We start from the raw sequence: 12,983 nt of genomic DNA on the forward strand, positions 1-12,983 counted from the left end.
GTCATGAAGTATGGCTCTTCTTGGTCTTGGGTTTCAGGGGCTGTTTCCAAAGTGACCTACAGACATTGGAATGAAATCATTATTTACTGTGTAAAAGAATCACTCTCCAAAGCATCAGCCAGGGTCTAAATGTGCCATTCTGCCTTTTAAAAGTACCAACATCACAGGATTTTTCTCAGATTAAAGCTTCCATGGAGTCGGATCTCTCAAGCCTGGCCCTTGAGAATTGTGGGCCTCCTGTGAACTGGTCTTGCCAGAAGGGCTTGCTGAGTTTTCCATTGTGTGGAAAAGAGATCCCATTTGGAGCCTGAAGCCTCGTGTTTCCTGTAGGATTTCCACTCCTAGAATTGCACACTTTGAAGGATTTCTTATAGCAGAAGTTTTTTGGGAACTAGGACTCTGGCTGGATTTGGGTCTCTGGACTCTCAGGTGAAGTGACCTTGAGACACTAGGGCATGCAGATTTCCCTGCTGTTGAAAAGAGCTATTGTTCGCACCCAGGAGCCATGGTCTGAATGGGGGTGTCACCTCTTAAATTTGCAAATGTCACAGGATTTCTTCTAAATGAATGGTGCTAAGAACATAAGGTCTGGCTGGCTTTTGACTTAGAGGCGCCTCCTCTAAATTGGTCTTCAGACGCTAGGTTGGAAAGTGTTCCTACATATGCCAAATAGCCCTTGCTATGCAATTAATAAGCTTCAAATTACCATGGAGTTGCTGCCCCTGCAAAGATTTTGGCAGAGCCTGGTTGTGGTGCCCCACTCCACTCCACCACCCTTAGCAGGTCCTTATGGTTGCATGGGGAATCATCGTGGAGCATGCCAACCCAGCTCCATCCTGGGAACAGCACCTGTATTTTACCCTAAAATTTCTGTCCCATTATAGCTCCTGTTAGGATACAAATGTAACTTCTCGGTTTCCACTGATTTTACCCCCAGTCATCTTTCCATACAGACATTGCTCCACTCCCCAGAGGATTATTGTGAGCAGATGTGAGCTCTGCTGTCCCTTTGGACTGACAAAGACAGAGGTTTTGTCCCAAGTTGCTTTTGAACCTGTCCTGCACCTGTTACGAGTCCTCAGTCTCCTGCAATTTTGTGGGTCAGTCACATGTAAAACAGCACAGCTGGCTGGCATGCTTTGCTCATGAGGGGAGACAAGAGAAGAATCCCTCTGCTCACACCAGACCTGCAGCTGCCAAACCTCACCAAAGCACCTGAGGAGCCCCCAGGGACTGATGGTACAGAAGGGAGGTGATGGAGGACAGCACAGCAGGCAGCCTGCCCTCCATCTGGGTGTGAAGAAGGCAGGGCTGGGAACTGTAAGCAACATCCCAGCAGGTCTGGCTGATGGTGCCACCCTGAGGGCTTCCCCTGCCTTTGGGCAGTCCCAGCTGCTGCAGCTCACTTGACAGAGACTCATTGTCTATACTGTGCTTGGCTGCACTGGAGATGATGAAGCCGAGGACAGCAATGGTTGCCTTCACATCCCCTGACTGCAGATGGGAAGGAGGGCAAGCTCTGTCACCTTGGGAAGGTGTCTGCAGAGTCACTGCTGCCCGTCTCTGGAGCGTGGCTCCATTGGGGGACCGTGGTAAGGACAGCAGTGCTCACTTAACTGTGCACCTGAGGACAGCTTCAGGATCTTGTCATACTGTGGGAGAGCAGAGCTTCACAGTAAACACCAGCTAACACACTGACTGCCAGTGTTAACACTAACAGTTCTTACCTAAATATTAATACTAGTAACACTTACTATGCGTATTATTAATCCTAGTAGAGGCTGGTAGCGTTCTTTAGGCTGAGGCTTGCATGAAGAATACAAAATTAATTAACGTTGCTGATTATGCTATTGTGTTGAAATACTTGGCCTCCACTGCGGTAGCCCCACGCTTACCTCGATGGCCTGCCCCAGCAGGTCCCAAAACACCTGGATGCAGATCAGCTTAAGCTTCACTGATGTGATAAACAGAGTTCACTCTTTATCATTTTTAAAATTTTAATAAAGGATAAAAGGACAAAATAATCCAGCACTGGGATGCTTTTAGCACACAGCCAAAGAGCACAGAGGTAGCTTAAAAACATGTTCACTATATACTGTTACACTGCTGAGGTTACAGGCATATTCATTAACTTACACATTATTCAAACATTCCTTTGACTTTTTGATGTTCCAGGAACTCTCTTGTTTGGTTTTAACCTCTGACTTGTCTGCAGAACGGTCTGTAAATTAGGTCTACATATTTTATTTCTTCCTGTAGTTTTATCCTGTTGCTTCACACTCCCTGATAACACTGGTAAGAGTCGATAAATCCTTCCTGGATGCTTAAGCTCTTTTTGTGTCACTATTATCTTATCACTTGGTAGGGGCAGTCTGCAGTTATAAGAAGCAGAATAATTGCTTTACACCATTTTCTGAGTTAGTTACATAGAAGTATTTTAGTTTCTATTTTAACATTTTGCTAAAGCCTACCATATATTTATCACGCTACTATTCATATGAAATATACAGTGCATACATAAACTGGCATATTACACTATACAAAGCAGTTCAAAGTAAGAATAAGTTTTACCACATCAAAATACTTGTAATGCAAAAAGCTAATCTATGAATGTGAAAGCCAGTATTGTTTTATCATCTATAACATCCGACGACGAGGGTGAGCAGCGGGCCCGCAGCAGGCGGAGGGCGGGCAGGGGGACGCGGGCACTTAACTTTGGCCAGGGTGCTGATCTCGGCCAGTCGGGGCAGGCCAAGTCCCCGCAGAAGCGGAAGCACTGCGGTAGAAGAGGCACCCAGAGCCCGCAGCGGGCGCTGCACGCCCTCCCCGCTCCCGAGCCCTCTCCTCACCAAATCGCCGCCGCTCCCTAGTCCGCCCTGCTGTCGCAAAGACGACCCGGAACCCCTCCCGGGCTACACTCTTCTCCGCCTCCTGCCCCGAGTGCCGAAGGGGCGCTCCGGTAGGGGCTCTGCGGGGGTCCTTTCGCCGGGACCTGGGCACGAGAGAGGGCCGGAGAAGGGGACGGGGGTTTGGCGAGCGGGAGCGCCGCCGCCGCCGCCGCCGCCTGCGAGCCCTTCGGGCAGCCCGAGCTCCGCCCCACGCTCCCACGGGCCGCAGCCTGACGGCTCCTAAGCCTGCCAATCACGGCCCGCCTTTCTCCGTCCGCCCTGTCCAATCACAGCCGCCCTTTCAAACCGGAAGCGGTCCCGCCAATCTCAGCCCGCTCAGTCGCGGCTCGCCGCCTCAGACTGGCCCCGCTCGCCCGTACGCCTGAGGCGCCGCTCCCGCCACCGCCGCTTTGGGAGCCGGCGGAGCAGCGTCCCTGCTGCCGCTGCCTCGGCAGGCGCTGTTGCGGACGGCAAGGGCGGCCGGGAGCTTCCAGTTCAGGTCCTGGTCGGGATCAGGTTCTGGTCCAGGGAAGCGGGCAGGCGGCGGGCAGCGGGCGGACGCGGCCACAGCAATGGCGGCGGCGGGAGCAGCGCTTGAGGGGACCGCGGGGAGTCGCGGATCCGAGCGCGGCGGGAATGGGCGGGCTGGGATTGGTGGAGCCGGCAGGCGCTGCCTCGGGTTGTGATTGCCTGGCTGTCCGCCCGTGGGGCATAAATAGCGGGCGTTGGGGCGCCAGCGGCGTCAGTTCGGCGGCGAAGCTGGGAGCGACGGGAGCTGCGGATGCGCGGTCCGAGGAGCGGCGCTGCGGCAGGACGGGACCCCCGCGGCAGCTGATCCGGGGAGCGCTGGTGAGTACGGGCGCGACGCCTGCGGCAGTATCTGGGGCCGGCCGTGTCCAGTTCTTTCTGCCGCGCCCTGCGTGGCGCGGGTAGCCGGCGGCTGGTGTGGGGCCTGGAGTGGCGCGGTGGGGGGGGCACCGTCTGCTGTCACTGGGGGCTGGGAAGTAGCTGCTTCGCGGTTTCTGGATTTAAAGAAATGTTCAGAATACGAGGGATAAAGCTTGCTTTTTGTATTTTTATTACTTTATTTTGTTTTTTTTTGTAATGTTTTTTTTCTTAATTGTGTTATTTTATTATTGCCCGTTTTAATACATCTTTTTGGTTTGATTTGTTTTCTTTACTAGATGTGTCATGTTAATTTGGTAAGGGTTGTGGGACTGGGGCTGAAACACCAGTTGTGAGAGCAGTGGGGACATAAAACCCCAGGGTGTGGAATAATGATTTTGGCATGAGTCAGGCCCAAAACAATGTGGGGTGGTGGAAATGCTGAGGCTAGATAAATGCCATGGGAGGAAGGCATGGAGCTGCAGCACAGGGCCTGCAGGTTATGCCTGGGGGTTCCCAGCCCCTGCCCTGTGGTACCAACGAGGGGCTGAGGGTGTGGGGGCTCAGAGGGTTCTAGGGCCCAAGAACCAGCCCAAGAGTGCCTTTTGGGATGGGGGGGCAGGAGTCCAGTGGCTGTTCCCAGCCCCCGGAGCTGCCTGAGGGGAGGTGAGGGGGCCTTTGTGCAGGTGCTGGGCTGAGAGCCAGGGTGAGGGGGAGGGTGGATGTTGAGCTTCAGGCTTCCAGTGTCCCCAGAGTTGGGATGCCACTTAGGGTTGCCACTTAGGGCTGGGTGGGTGGATGGGAGAGCTTCTAGAGATACTGAAATTGTAATGATGGCAGTAACTGATTTGTGGCCTTATCAACAGCCCCAAGGTGCAATGAGAAGCATGAGCAGCTTTTAGCTGCAGCCAGTAGGAAGCTGAGGAGCTGGAGCTGAGGCAGCAGAGCTGGAGGAGACAGAAATATGGTAGGGTTTGATGTAAAACCTCTGTGGGGCTGGGATAGGGATTGTGGAGTGGGGAGGTGAACTGCATGGTTGGAATTGAAATTGCTGTAAGGGCTGTGATCAGAGCTCAAGAACTAGAGCTAAAACAAAGATCCTGTCCTGAGAGGCACAAGTAGTATTGTGTGGCACTACTGTGAAGATTTTGAGCAGAAAGTGCAAAAGAAGAGCTGGCAGTTAAATAAAGCTTGTGGGACTGGAGCTGAAATCACTGGGGCCGGGGTGGGGACGGCAGTGCTGCAGAAAGAGTCACTGCTACAAGGGATACTCACTGTGGATCTCAGGACTAAACGCGGAATGGGACACAGAGCTGGAAGAAGAGAGCTGGCAGTAAAATAAAGCTTGTGGGTCAAGAACTGAAAGGGCTGAGATCACTGGGCTTTGTCTTCATTCTGGGACTGGAATTGCGCCTTAACACATCACATTAACCTTAGGGCTGGTACCTGAGACTGTAGTGTTCTTGCGCCGAGATCACTGTAGGCCTGTGACATGGATGCAGGGGCCGGGTATTGCCACTAATAGTAGAACAGGATGTGCGGGGTGGCGAAAGGGGGCTGCAAGGTGGCGCCTGAAAACCCCGTCGATGGCAGAATATTGCCTGCGCCTGTGATGGCACCTCTTGGGGCGCACTGTGGGGCTGGGAAGTGGACTGCGGGGCTGGCAACTTGAATGAAAATGGCAAAGGCACTAGACCTGTGAACGGGGCTGTGGGCATCCAGGAGAACTTACGCAGGGGGTGGCAAAGTGACTGGGGACTGCTGGGTGGGGGCTAAAATCACTGCAGGGCTAGCATATGGATGGTGGGGGGTGGGCTTTCGGAGGCTTGTGCGGGAGCTGAATTGTTTCCAAGCTGGAGCCAAGAGCCAGATGCTGGCATTTGAAGCTGGAAAAACTCAGAGCTGGAGCTGGAAGAAGAGAGCTGGCCGTAAAATAAAGCTTCTGGGTCAAGAACTAAAAGAGCTGAGATCACTGGGCCTGGTCTTCATTCTGGGACTGGAATTGCGCCTTAACACATCACATTAACCTTTTAGGGCTGGTACCTGAGACTGTAGTGTTCCTGCGCCGAGATCACTGTAGGCCTGTGACATGGATGCAGGGGCCAGGTATTGCCACTAATAGTAGAACAGGATGTGCGGGGTGGCGAAAGGGGGCTGCAAGGTGGCGCCTGAAAACCCCGTCGATGGCAGAATATTGCCTGCGCCTGTGATGGCACCTCTTGGGGCGCACTGTGGGGCTGGGAAGTGGACTGCGGGGCTGGCAACTTGAATGAAAATGGCAAAGGACCTAGACCTGTGAACGGGGCTGTGGGCATCCAGGAGAACTTACGCAGGGGGTGGCAAAGTGACTGGGGACTGCTGGGTGGGGGCTAAAATCACTGCAGGGCTAGCATATGGATGGTGGGGGGTGGGCTTTCGGAGGCTCGTGCGGGAGCTGAATTGTTTCCAAGCTGGAGCCAAGAGCCAGATGCTGGCATTTGAAGCTGGAAAAACTCAGAGCTGGAGCTGGAAGAAGAGAGCTGGCCGTAAAATAAAGCTTCTGGGTCAAGAACTAAAAGAGCTGAGATCACTGGGCCTGGTCTTCATTCTGGGACTGGAATTGCGCCTTAACACATCACATTAACCTTAGGGCTGGTACCTGAGACTGTAGTGTTCTTGCGCCGAGATCACTGTAGGCCTGTGACATGGATGCAGGGGCCGGGTATTGCCACTAATAGTAGAACAGGATGTGCGGGGTGGCGAAAGGGGGCTGCAAGGTGGCGCCTGAAAACCCCGTCGATGGCAGAATATTGCCTGCGCCTGTGATGGCACCTCTTGGGGCGCACTGTGGGGCTGGGAAGTGGACTGCGGGGCTGGCAACTTGAATGAAAATGGCAAAGGCACTAGACCTGTGAACGGGGCTGTGGGCATCCAGGAGAACTTACGCAGGGGGTGGCAAAGTGACTGGGGACTGCTGGGTGGGGGCTAAAATCACTGCAGGGCTAGCATATGGATGGTGGGGGGTGGGCTTTCGGAGGCTCGTGCGGGAGCTGAATTGTTTCCAAGCTGGAGCCAAGAGCCAGATGCTGGCATTTGAAGCTGGAAAAACTCAGAGCTGGAGCTGGAAGAAGAGAGCTGGCCGTAAAATAAAGCTTCTGGGTCAAGAACTAAAAGAGCTGAGATCACTGGGCCTGGTCTTCATTCTGGGACTGGAATTGCGCCTTAACACATCACATTAACCTTAGGGCTGGTACCTGAGACTGTAGTGTTCTTGCGCCGAGATCACTGTAGGCCTGTGACATGGATGCAGGGGCCGGGTATTGCCACTAATAGTAGAACAGGATGTGCGGGGTGGCGAAAGGGGGCTGCAAGGTGGCGCCTGAAAACCCCGTCGATGGCAGAATATTGCCTGCGCCTGTGATGGCACCTCTTGGGGCGCACTGTGGGGCTGGGAAGTGGACTGCGGGGCTGGCAACTTGAATGAAAATGGCAAAGGCACTAGACCTGTGAACGGGGCTGTGGGCATCCAGGAGAACTTACGCAGGGGGTGGCAAAGTGACTGGGGACTGCTGGGTGGGGGCTAAAATCACTGCAGGGCTAGCATATGGATGGTGGGGGGTGGGCTTTCGGAGGCTCGTGCGGGAGCTGAATTGTTTCCAAGCTGGAGCCAAGAGCCAGATGCTGGCATTTGAAGCTGGAAAAACTCAGAGCTGGAGCTGGAAGAAGAGAGCTGGCAGTAAAATAAAGCTTCTGGGTCAAGAACTAAAAGAGCTGAGATCACTGGGCCTGGTCTTCATTCTGGGACTGGAATTGCGCCTTAACACATCACATTAACCTTAGGGCTGGTACCTGAGACTGTAGTGTTCTTGCGCCGAGATCACTGTAGGCCTGTGACATGGATGCAGGGGCCGGGTATTGCCACTAATAGTAGAACAGGATGTGCGGGGTGGCGAAAGGGGGCTGCAAGGTGGCGCCTGAAAACCCCGTCGATGGCAGAATATTGCCTGCGCCTGTGATGGCACCTCTTGGGGCGCATTGTATTTCCAGTACGTTCCCGGTACGTGCTAGGTACGGTTCTAGGTTTCTGAGATGGTCCTGAGTCGGTGCTGAGATGGTCCTGAGTTGGTGCGGATTGGTTGCTGGGATGGTTCTGAGTGAGTGCTGATTGGTTGCTGAGATGGTCCTCAGTCGGTTCTGAGATGGTGCTGAATTGGTGCTGATTGGTTGCTGGGGTGATCCTGAGTGGGTGCTGATTGGTTGCTGGGATGATGCTGAGTGTGTTCTGATTGGTTGCTGAGATGGTCCTGAGTCAGTGCTGAGATGGTGCTGAGTGGATGCTGCTATGGTCCTGAGGGGGTGCTGATTTGTTGCTGAGATTGTTATGAGTGGGTCCGGATTGGTTGCTGATATTGTTATGAGTGGGTGATGATTGGTTGCTGAGATGGTTCTGAGATGGTGCTGATTGGTGGTGATATGGTGCTGAGTGGATGTTGAGAAGGTCCTGAGATGGTGCTGACAGGTTGCCAAGATGGCCCTGAGTGGGTGCTGAGATGGTGCTGAATGGGTGCTCGTTGGTTGCTGAGATGGTCCTAATTGGGTGCTGATTGGTTGCTGAGATGGTGCGGGTTGGTGCTGAGACGGTGATGAATGGGTGCTGAATTAGTGCTGAATGGGTCTTGAGATTGTGCTGATTGGTTGCTGAGATGGTCCTTAGTGGGTGGTGCGAAGGTCCTGAGATGGTGCTGATTGGTTGCTAAGATGGTCCTGAGTGGGTGCTGAGATGGTGCTGAATGGGTGCTGATTGGTTGCTGCGATGGTCCTGGGTGGGTGCTGATTGGTTGCTGAGATGGTGCTGAGTGGATGCTGCGATGGTCCTGGGTGGGTGCTGATTTGTTGCTTAGATTGTTATGAGTGGGTCCTGATTGGTTGCTGATATTGGTATAAGTGGGTCCTGATTGGTGTCTGGGATGATCCTGAGATGGTGCTGAGATGGTGCTGAATGGTTGCTGAGATGGTGCTTAGTGGGTGCTGATTCGTTGCTGAGATGGTGCTGAGTGGGTGCTGAGATGGTGTGGATTGGTGCTGATATGGTGCTGAGCGAGTGCTGGTTGGTTGCTGAGATGGTGCTGAGTGGGTGCTGATTGGTTGCTGAGATGGTCCTGATTGGGTTCTGATTGGTTGCTGAGATGCTGCTGAATGGTTGCTGTGATGGTCCTGAGGGGGTGCTGATTGGTTGATGAGATTGTTATGAGTGGGTCCTGATTGGTTGCTGAGATTGGTATGAGTGGGTCCTGGTTGGTTGCTGAGATGGTGCTGAGATGGTGCTGAATGGTTGCTGAGATGGTGCTTAGTGGGTGCTGATTCGTTGCTGAGATGGTTCTGAGGGGGTGCTGATTCGTTGCTGAGATGGTTGCTGAGATGGTGGTGAGTGGGTGCTGAGATGGTGTGGATTGGTGCTGATATGGTGCTGAGCGAGTGCTGGTTGGTTGCTGAGATGGTGCTTAGTGGGTGCTGATTGGTTTCTGAGATGGTCCTGATTGGGTTCTGATTGGTTGCTGAGATGCTGCTGAGATGGTACTGATTGGTGGTGAGATGGTGCTGAGTGGGTGGTGCGAAGGTCCTGAGATGGTGCTGATTGGTTGCTAAGATGGTCCTGAGTGGGTGCTGAGATGGTGCTGAATGGGTGCTGATTGGTTGCTGCGATGGTCCTGGGTGGGTGCTGATTGGTTGCTGAGATGGTGCTGAGTGGGTCCTGATTGGTTGCTGAGATTGTTATGAGTGGGTCCTGGTTGGTTGCTGAGATGGTGCTGAATGGTTGCTGAGATGGTGCTGAGATGGTGCTGAATGGTTGCTGAGATGGTGCTTAGTGGGTGCTGATTCGTTGCTGAGATGGTGCTGCGATGGTGCTGACTGGGTGCTCATTGGTTGCTGAGATGGTCCTGATTGGGTTCTGATTGGTTGCTGAGATGCTGCTGAGATGCTGCTGAATGGTTGCTGTGATGGTTGCTGAGATGGTGCTCAGATGGTGCTCAGATGGTGCTGAATGGTTGCTGAGATGGTGCTTAGTGGGTGCTGATTCGTTGCTGAGATGGTTCTGAGGGGGTGCTGATTCGTTGCTGAGATGGTTGCTGAGATGGTGCTGAGTGGGTGCTGAGATGGTGCGGATTGGTGCTGATTGGTTGCTGAGATGCTGCTGAATGGTTGCTGTGATGGTTGCTGAGATGGTGCTGAGTGGGTGCTGATTGGTTGCTGAGATGGTGCTGAGATATTGCTGATTGGTGGTGAGATGGTGCTGAGCGGGTTCTGATTGGTTGCTCAGATGGTGCTGAGAGGGTGCTGCTTGGTTGCTGAGATGGTGCTGAGATGGTACTGATTGGTGGTGAGATGGTGCTGAGTGGGTGGTGCGAAGGTCCTGAGATGGTGCTGATTGGTTGCTGAGATGGTCCTGAGTGGGTGCTGAGATGGTGCTGAATGGGTGCTGATTGGTTGCTGCGATGGTCCTGGGTGGGTGCTGATTGGTTGCTGAGATGGTGCTGAGTGGGTGCTGAGATGGTGTGGATTGGTGCTGATATGGTGCTGAGCGAGTGCTGGTTGGTTGCTGAGATGGTGCTGAGATGGTGCTGAGTGGGTGCTGATTGGTTGCTGAGATGGTCCTGATTGGGTTCTGATTGGTTGCTGAGATGCTGCTGAATGGTTGCTGTGATGGTCCTGAGGGGGTGCTGATTGGTTGATGAGATTGTTATGAGTGGGTCCTGATTGGTTGCTGAGATTGGTATGAGTGGGTCCTGGTTGGTTGCTGAGATGGTGCTGAGATGGTGCTGAATGGTTGCTGAGATGGTGCTCAGTGGGTGCTGATTCGTTGCTGAGATGGTTCTGAGGGGGTGCTGATTCGTTGCTGAGATGGTTGCTGAGATGGTGGTGAGTGGGTGCTGAGATGGTGTGGATTGGTGCTGATATGGTGCTGAGCGAGTGCTGGTTGGTTGCTGAGATGGTGCTTAGTGGGTGCTGACTGGTTTCTGAGATGGTCCTGATTGGGTTCTGATTGGTTGCTGAGATGCTGCTGAGATGGTACTGATTGGTGGTGAGATGGTGCTGAGTGGGTGGTGCGAAGGTCCTGAGATGGTGCTGATTGGTTGCTAAGATGGTCCTGAGTGGGTGCTGAGATGGTGCTGAATGGGTGCTGATTGGTTGCTGCGATGGTCCTGGGTGGGTGCTGATTGGTTGCTGAGATGGTGCTGAGTGGGTCCTGATTGGTTGCTGAGATTGTTATGAGTGGGTCCTGGTTGGTTGCTGAGATGGTGCTGAATGGTTGCTGAGATGGTGCTGAGATGGTGCTGAATGGTTGCTGAGATGGTGCTTAGTGGGTGCTGATTCGTTGCTGAGATGGTGCTGCGATGGTGCTGACTGGGTGCTCATTGGTTGCTGAGATGGTCCTGATTGGGTTCTGATTGGTTGCTGAGATGCTGCTGAGATGCTGCTGAATGGTTGCTGTGATGGTTGCTGAGATGGTGCTCAGATGGTGCTCAGATGGTGCTGAATGGTTGCTGAGATGGTGCTTAGTGGGTGCTGATTCGTTGCTGAGATGGTTCTGAGGGGGTGCTGATTCGTTGCTGAGATGGTTGCTGAGATGGTGCTGAGTGGGTGCTGAGATGGTGCGGATTGGTGCTGATTGGTTGCTGAGATGCTGCTGAATGGTTGCTGTGATGGTTGCTGAGATGGTGCTGAGTGGGTGCTGATTGGTTGCTGAGATGGTGCTGAGATATTGCTGATTGGTGGTGAGATGGTGCTGAGCGGGTTCTGATTGGTTGCTCAGATGGTGCTGAGAGGGTGCTGCTTGGTTGCTGAGATGGTGCTGAGATGGTACTGATTGGTGGTGAGATGGTGCTGAGTGGGTGGTGCGAAGGTCCTGAGATGGTGCTGATTGGTTGCTGAGATGGTCCTGAGTGGGTGCTGAGATGGTGCTGAATGGGTGCTGATTGGTTGCTGCGATGGTCCTGGGTGGGTGCTGATTGGTTGCTGAGATGGTGCTGAGTTGATGCTGCGATGGTCCTGGGTGGGTGCTGATTGGTTGCTGAGATGCTGCTGAATGGTTGCTGTGATGGTTGCTGAGATGGTGCTGAGTGGGTGCTGATTGGTTGCTGAGATGGTGCTGAGATATTGCTGATTGGTGGTGAGATGGTGCTGAGCGGGTTCTGATTGGTTGCTCAGATGGTGCTGAGAGGGTGCTGCTTGGTTGCTGAGATGGTGCTGAGATGGTACTGATTGGTGGTGAGATGGTCCTGAGTGGGTGCTGAGATGGTGCTGAATGGGTGCTGATTGGTTGCTGCGATGGTCCTGGGTGGGTGCTGATTGGTTGTTGAGATGGTCCTGAGTGGGTGCTGAGATGGTGCTGAATGCGTGCTGATTGGTTGCTGCGATGGTCCTGGGTGGGTGCTGATTGGTTGCTGAGATGGTGCTGAGTGGTTGCTGCGATGGTCCTGGGTGGGTGCTGATTGGTTGCTGAGATTGTTATGAGTGGGTCCTGATTGGTTGCTGAGATTGGTATGAGTGGGTCCTGATTGGTGTCTGAGATGGTGCTGAGATGGTGCTGAATGGTTGCTGAGATGGTGCTTAGTGGGTGCTGATTCGTTGCTGAGATGGTGCTGCGATGGTGCTGAGTGGGTGCTGATTGGTTGCTGAGATGGTCCTGATTGGGTTCTGATTGGTTGCTGAGATGCTGCTGAGATGCTGCTGAATGGTTGCTGTGATGGTTGCTGAGATGGTGCTGAGATGGTGCTGAATGGTTGCTGAGATGGTGCTTAGTGGGTGCTGATTCGTTGCTGAGATGGTTCTGAGGGGGTGCTGATTCGTTGCTGAGATGGTTGCTGAGATGGTGCTGAGTGGGTGCTGAGATGGTGTGGATTGGTGCTGATATGGTGCTGAGCGAGTGCTGGTTGGTTGCTGAGATGGTGCTGAGATGGTGCTGAGTGGGTGCTGATTGGTTGCTGAGATGGTCCTGATTGGGTTCTGATTGGTTGCTGAGATGCTGCTGAGTGGTTGCTGTGATGGTTGCTGAGATGGTGCTGAGTGGGTGCTGATTGGTTGCTGAGATGGTGCTGAGATATTGCTGATTGGTGGTGAGATGGTGCTGAGCCGGTTCTGATTGGTTGCTCAGATGGTGCTGAGAGGGTGCTGCTTGGTTGCTGAGATGGTGCTGAGATGGTACTGATTGGTGGTGAGATGGTCATGAGT

General features: G+C 53.4%; 1 protein-coding gene across 8 annotated transcripts in view; it reads left to right on the forward strand.

Moving 5' to 3' along the window:
* TACC3 (transforming acidic coiled-coil containing protein 3) overlaps window positions 1-12,983 on the forward strand; it is an 86,619-nt gene that overhangs the window by 33,335 nt on the left and 40,301 nt on the right. For 4 of the 8 annotated variants that reach the window (XR_010027878.1, XR_010027882.1, XR_010027884.1 and 1 more), the window contains one exon: window positions 38-1,837. The exons of 3 other annotated variants lie outside the window; for them this stretch is intronic. The gene's annotated coding sequence lies outside the window, so the exon portion shown is untranslated. Of the gene's footprint in view, window positions 1-37; window positions 1,838-12,983 lie in introns of those variants that run through there. One more of the 8 variants, XR_010027880.1, reaches the window with a different exon arrangement.

This window comes from Melospiza melodia, chromosome 5, assembly GCF_035770615.1.
Source record: "Melospiza melodia melodia isolate bMelMel2 chromosome 5, bMelMel2.pri, whole genome shotgun sequence".
NCBI classification, from domain to species: domain Eukaryota; kingdom Metazoa; phylum Chordata; class Aves; order Passeriformes; family Passerellidae; genus Melospiza; species Melospiza melodia.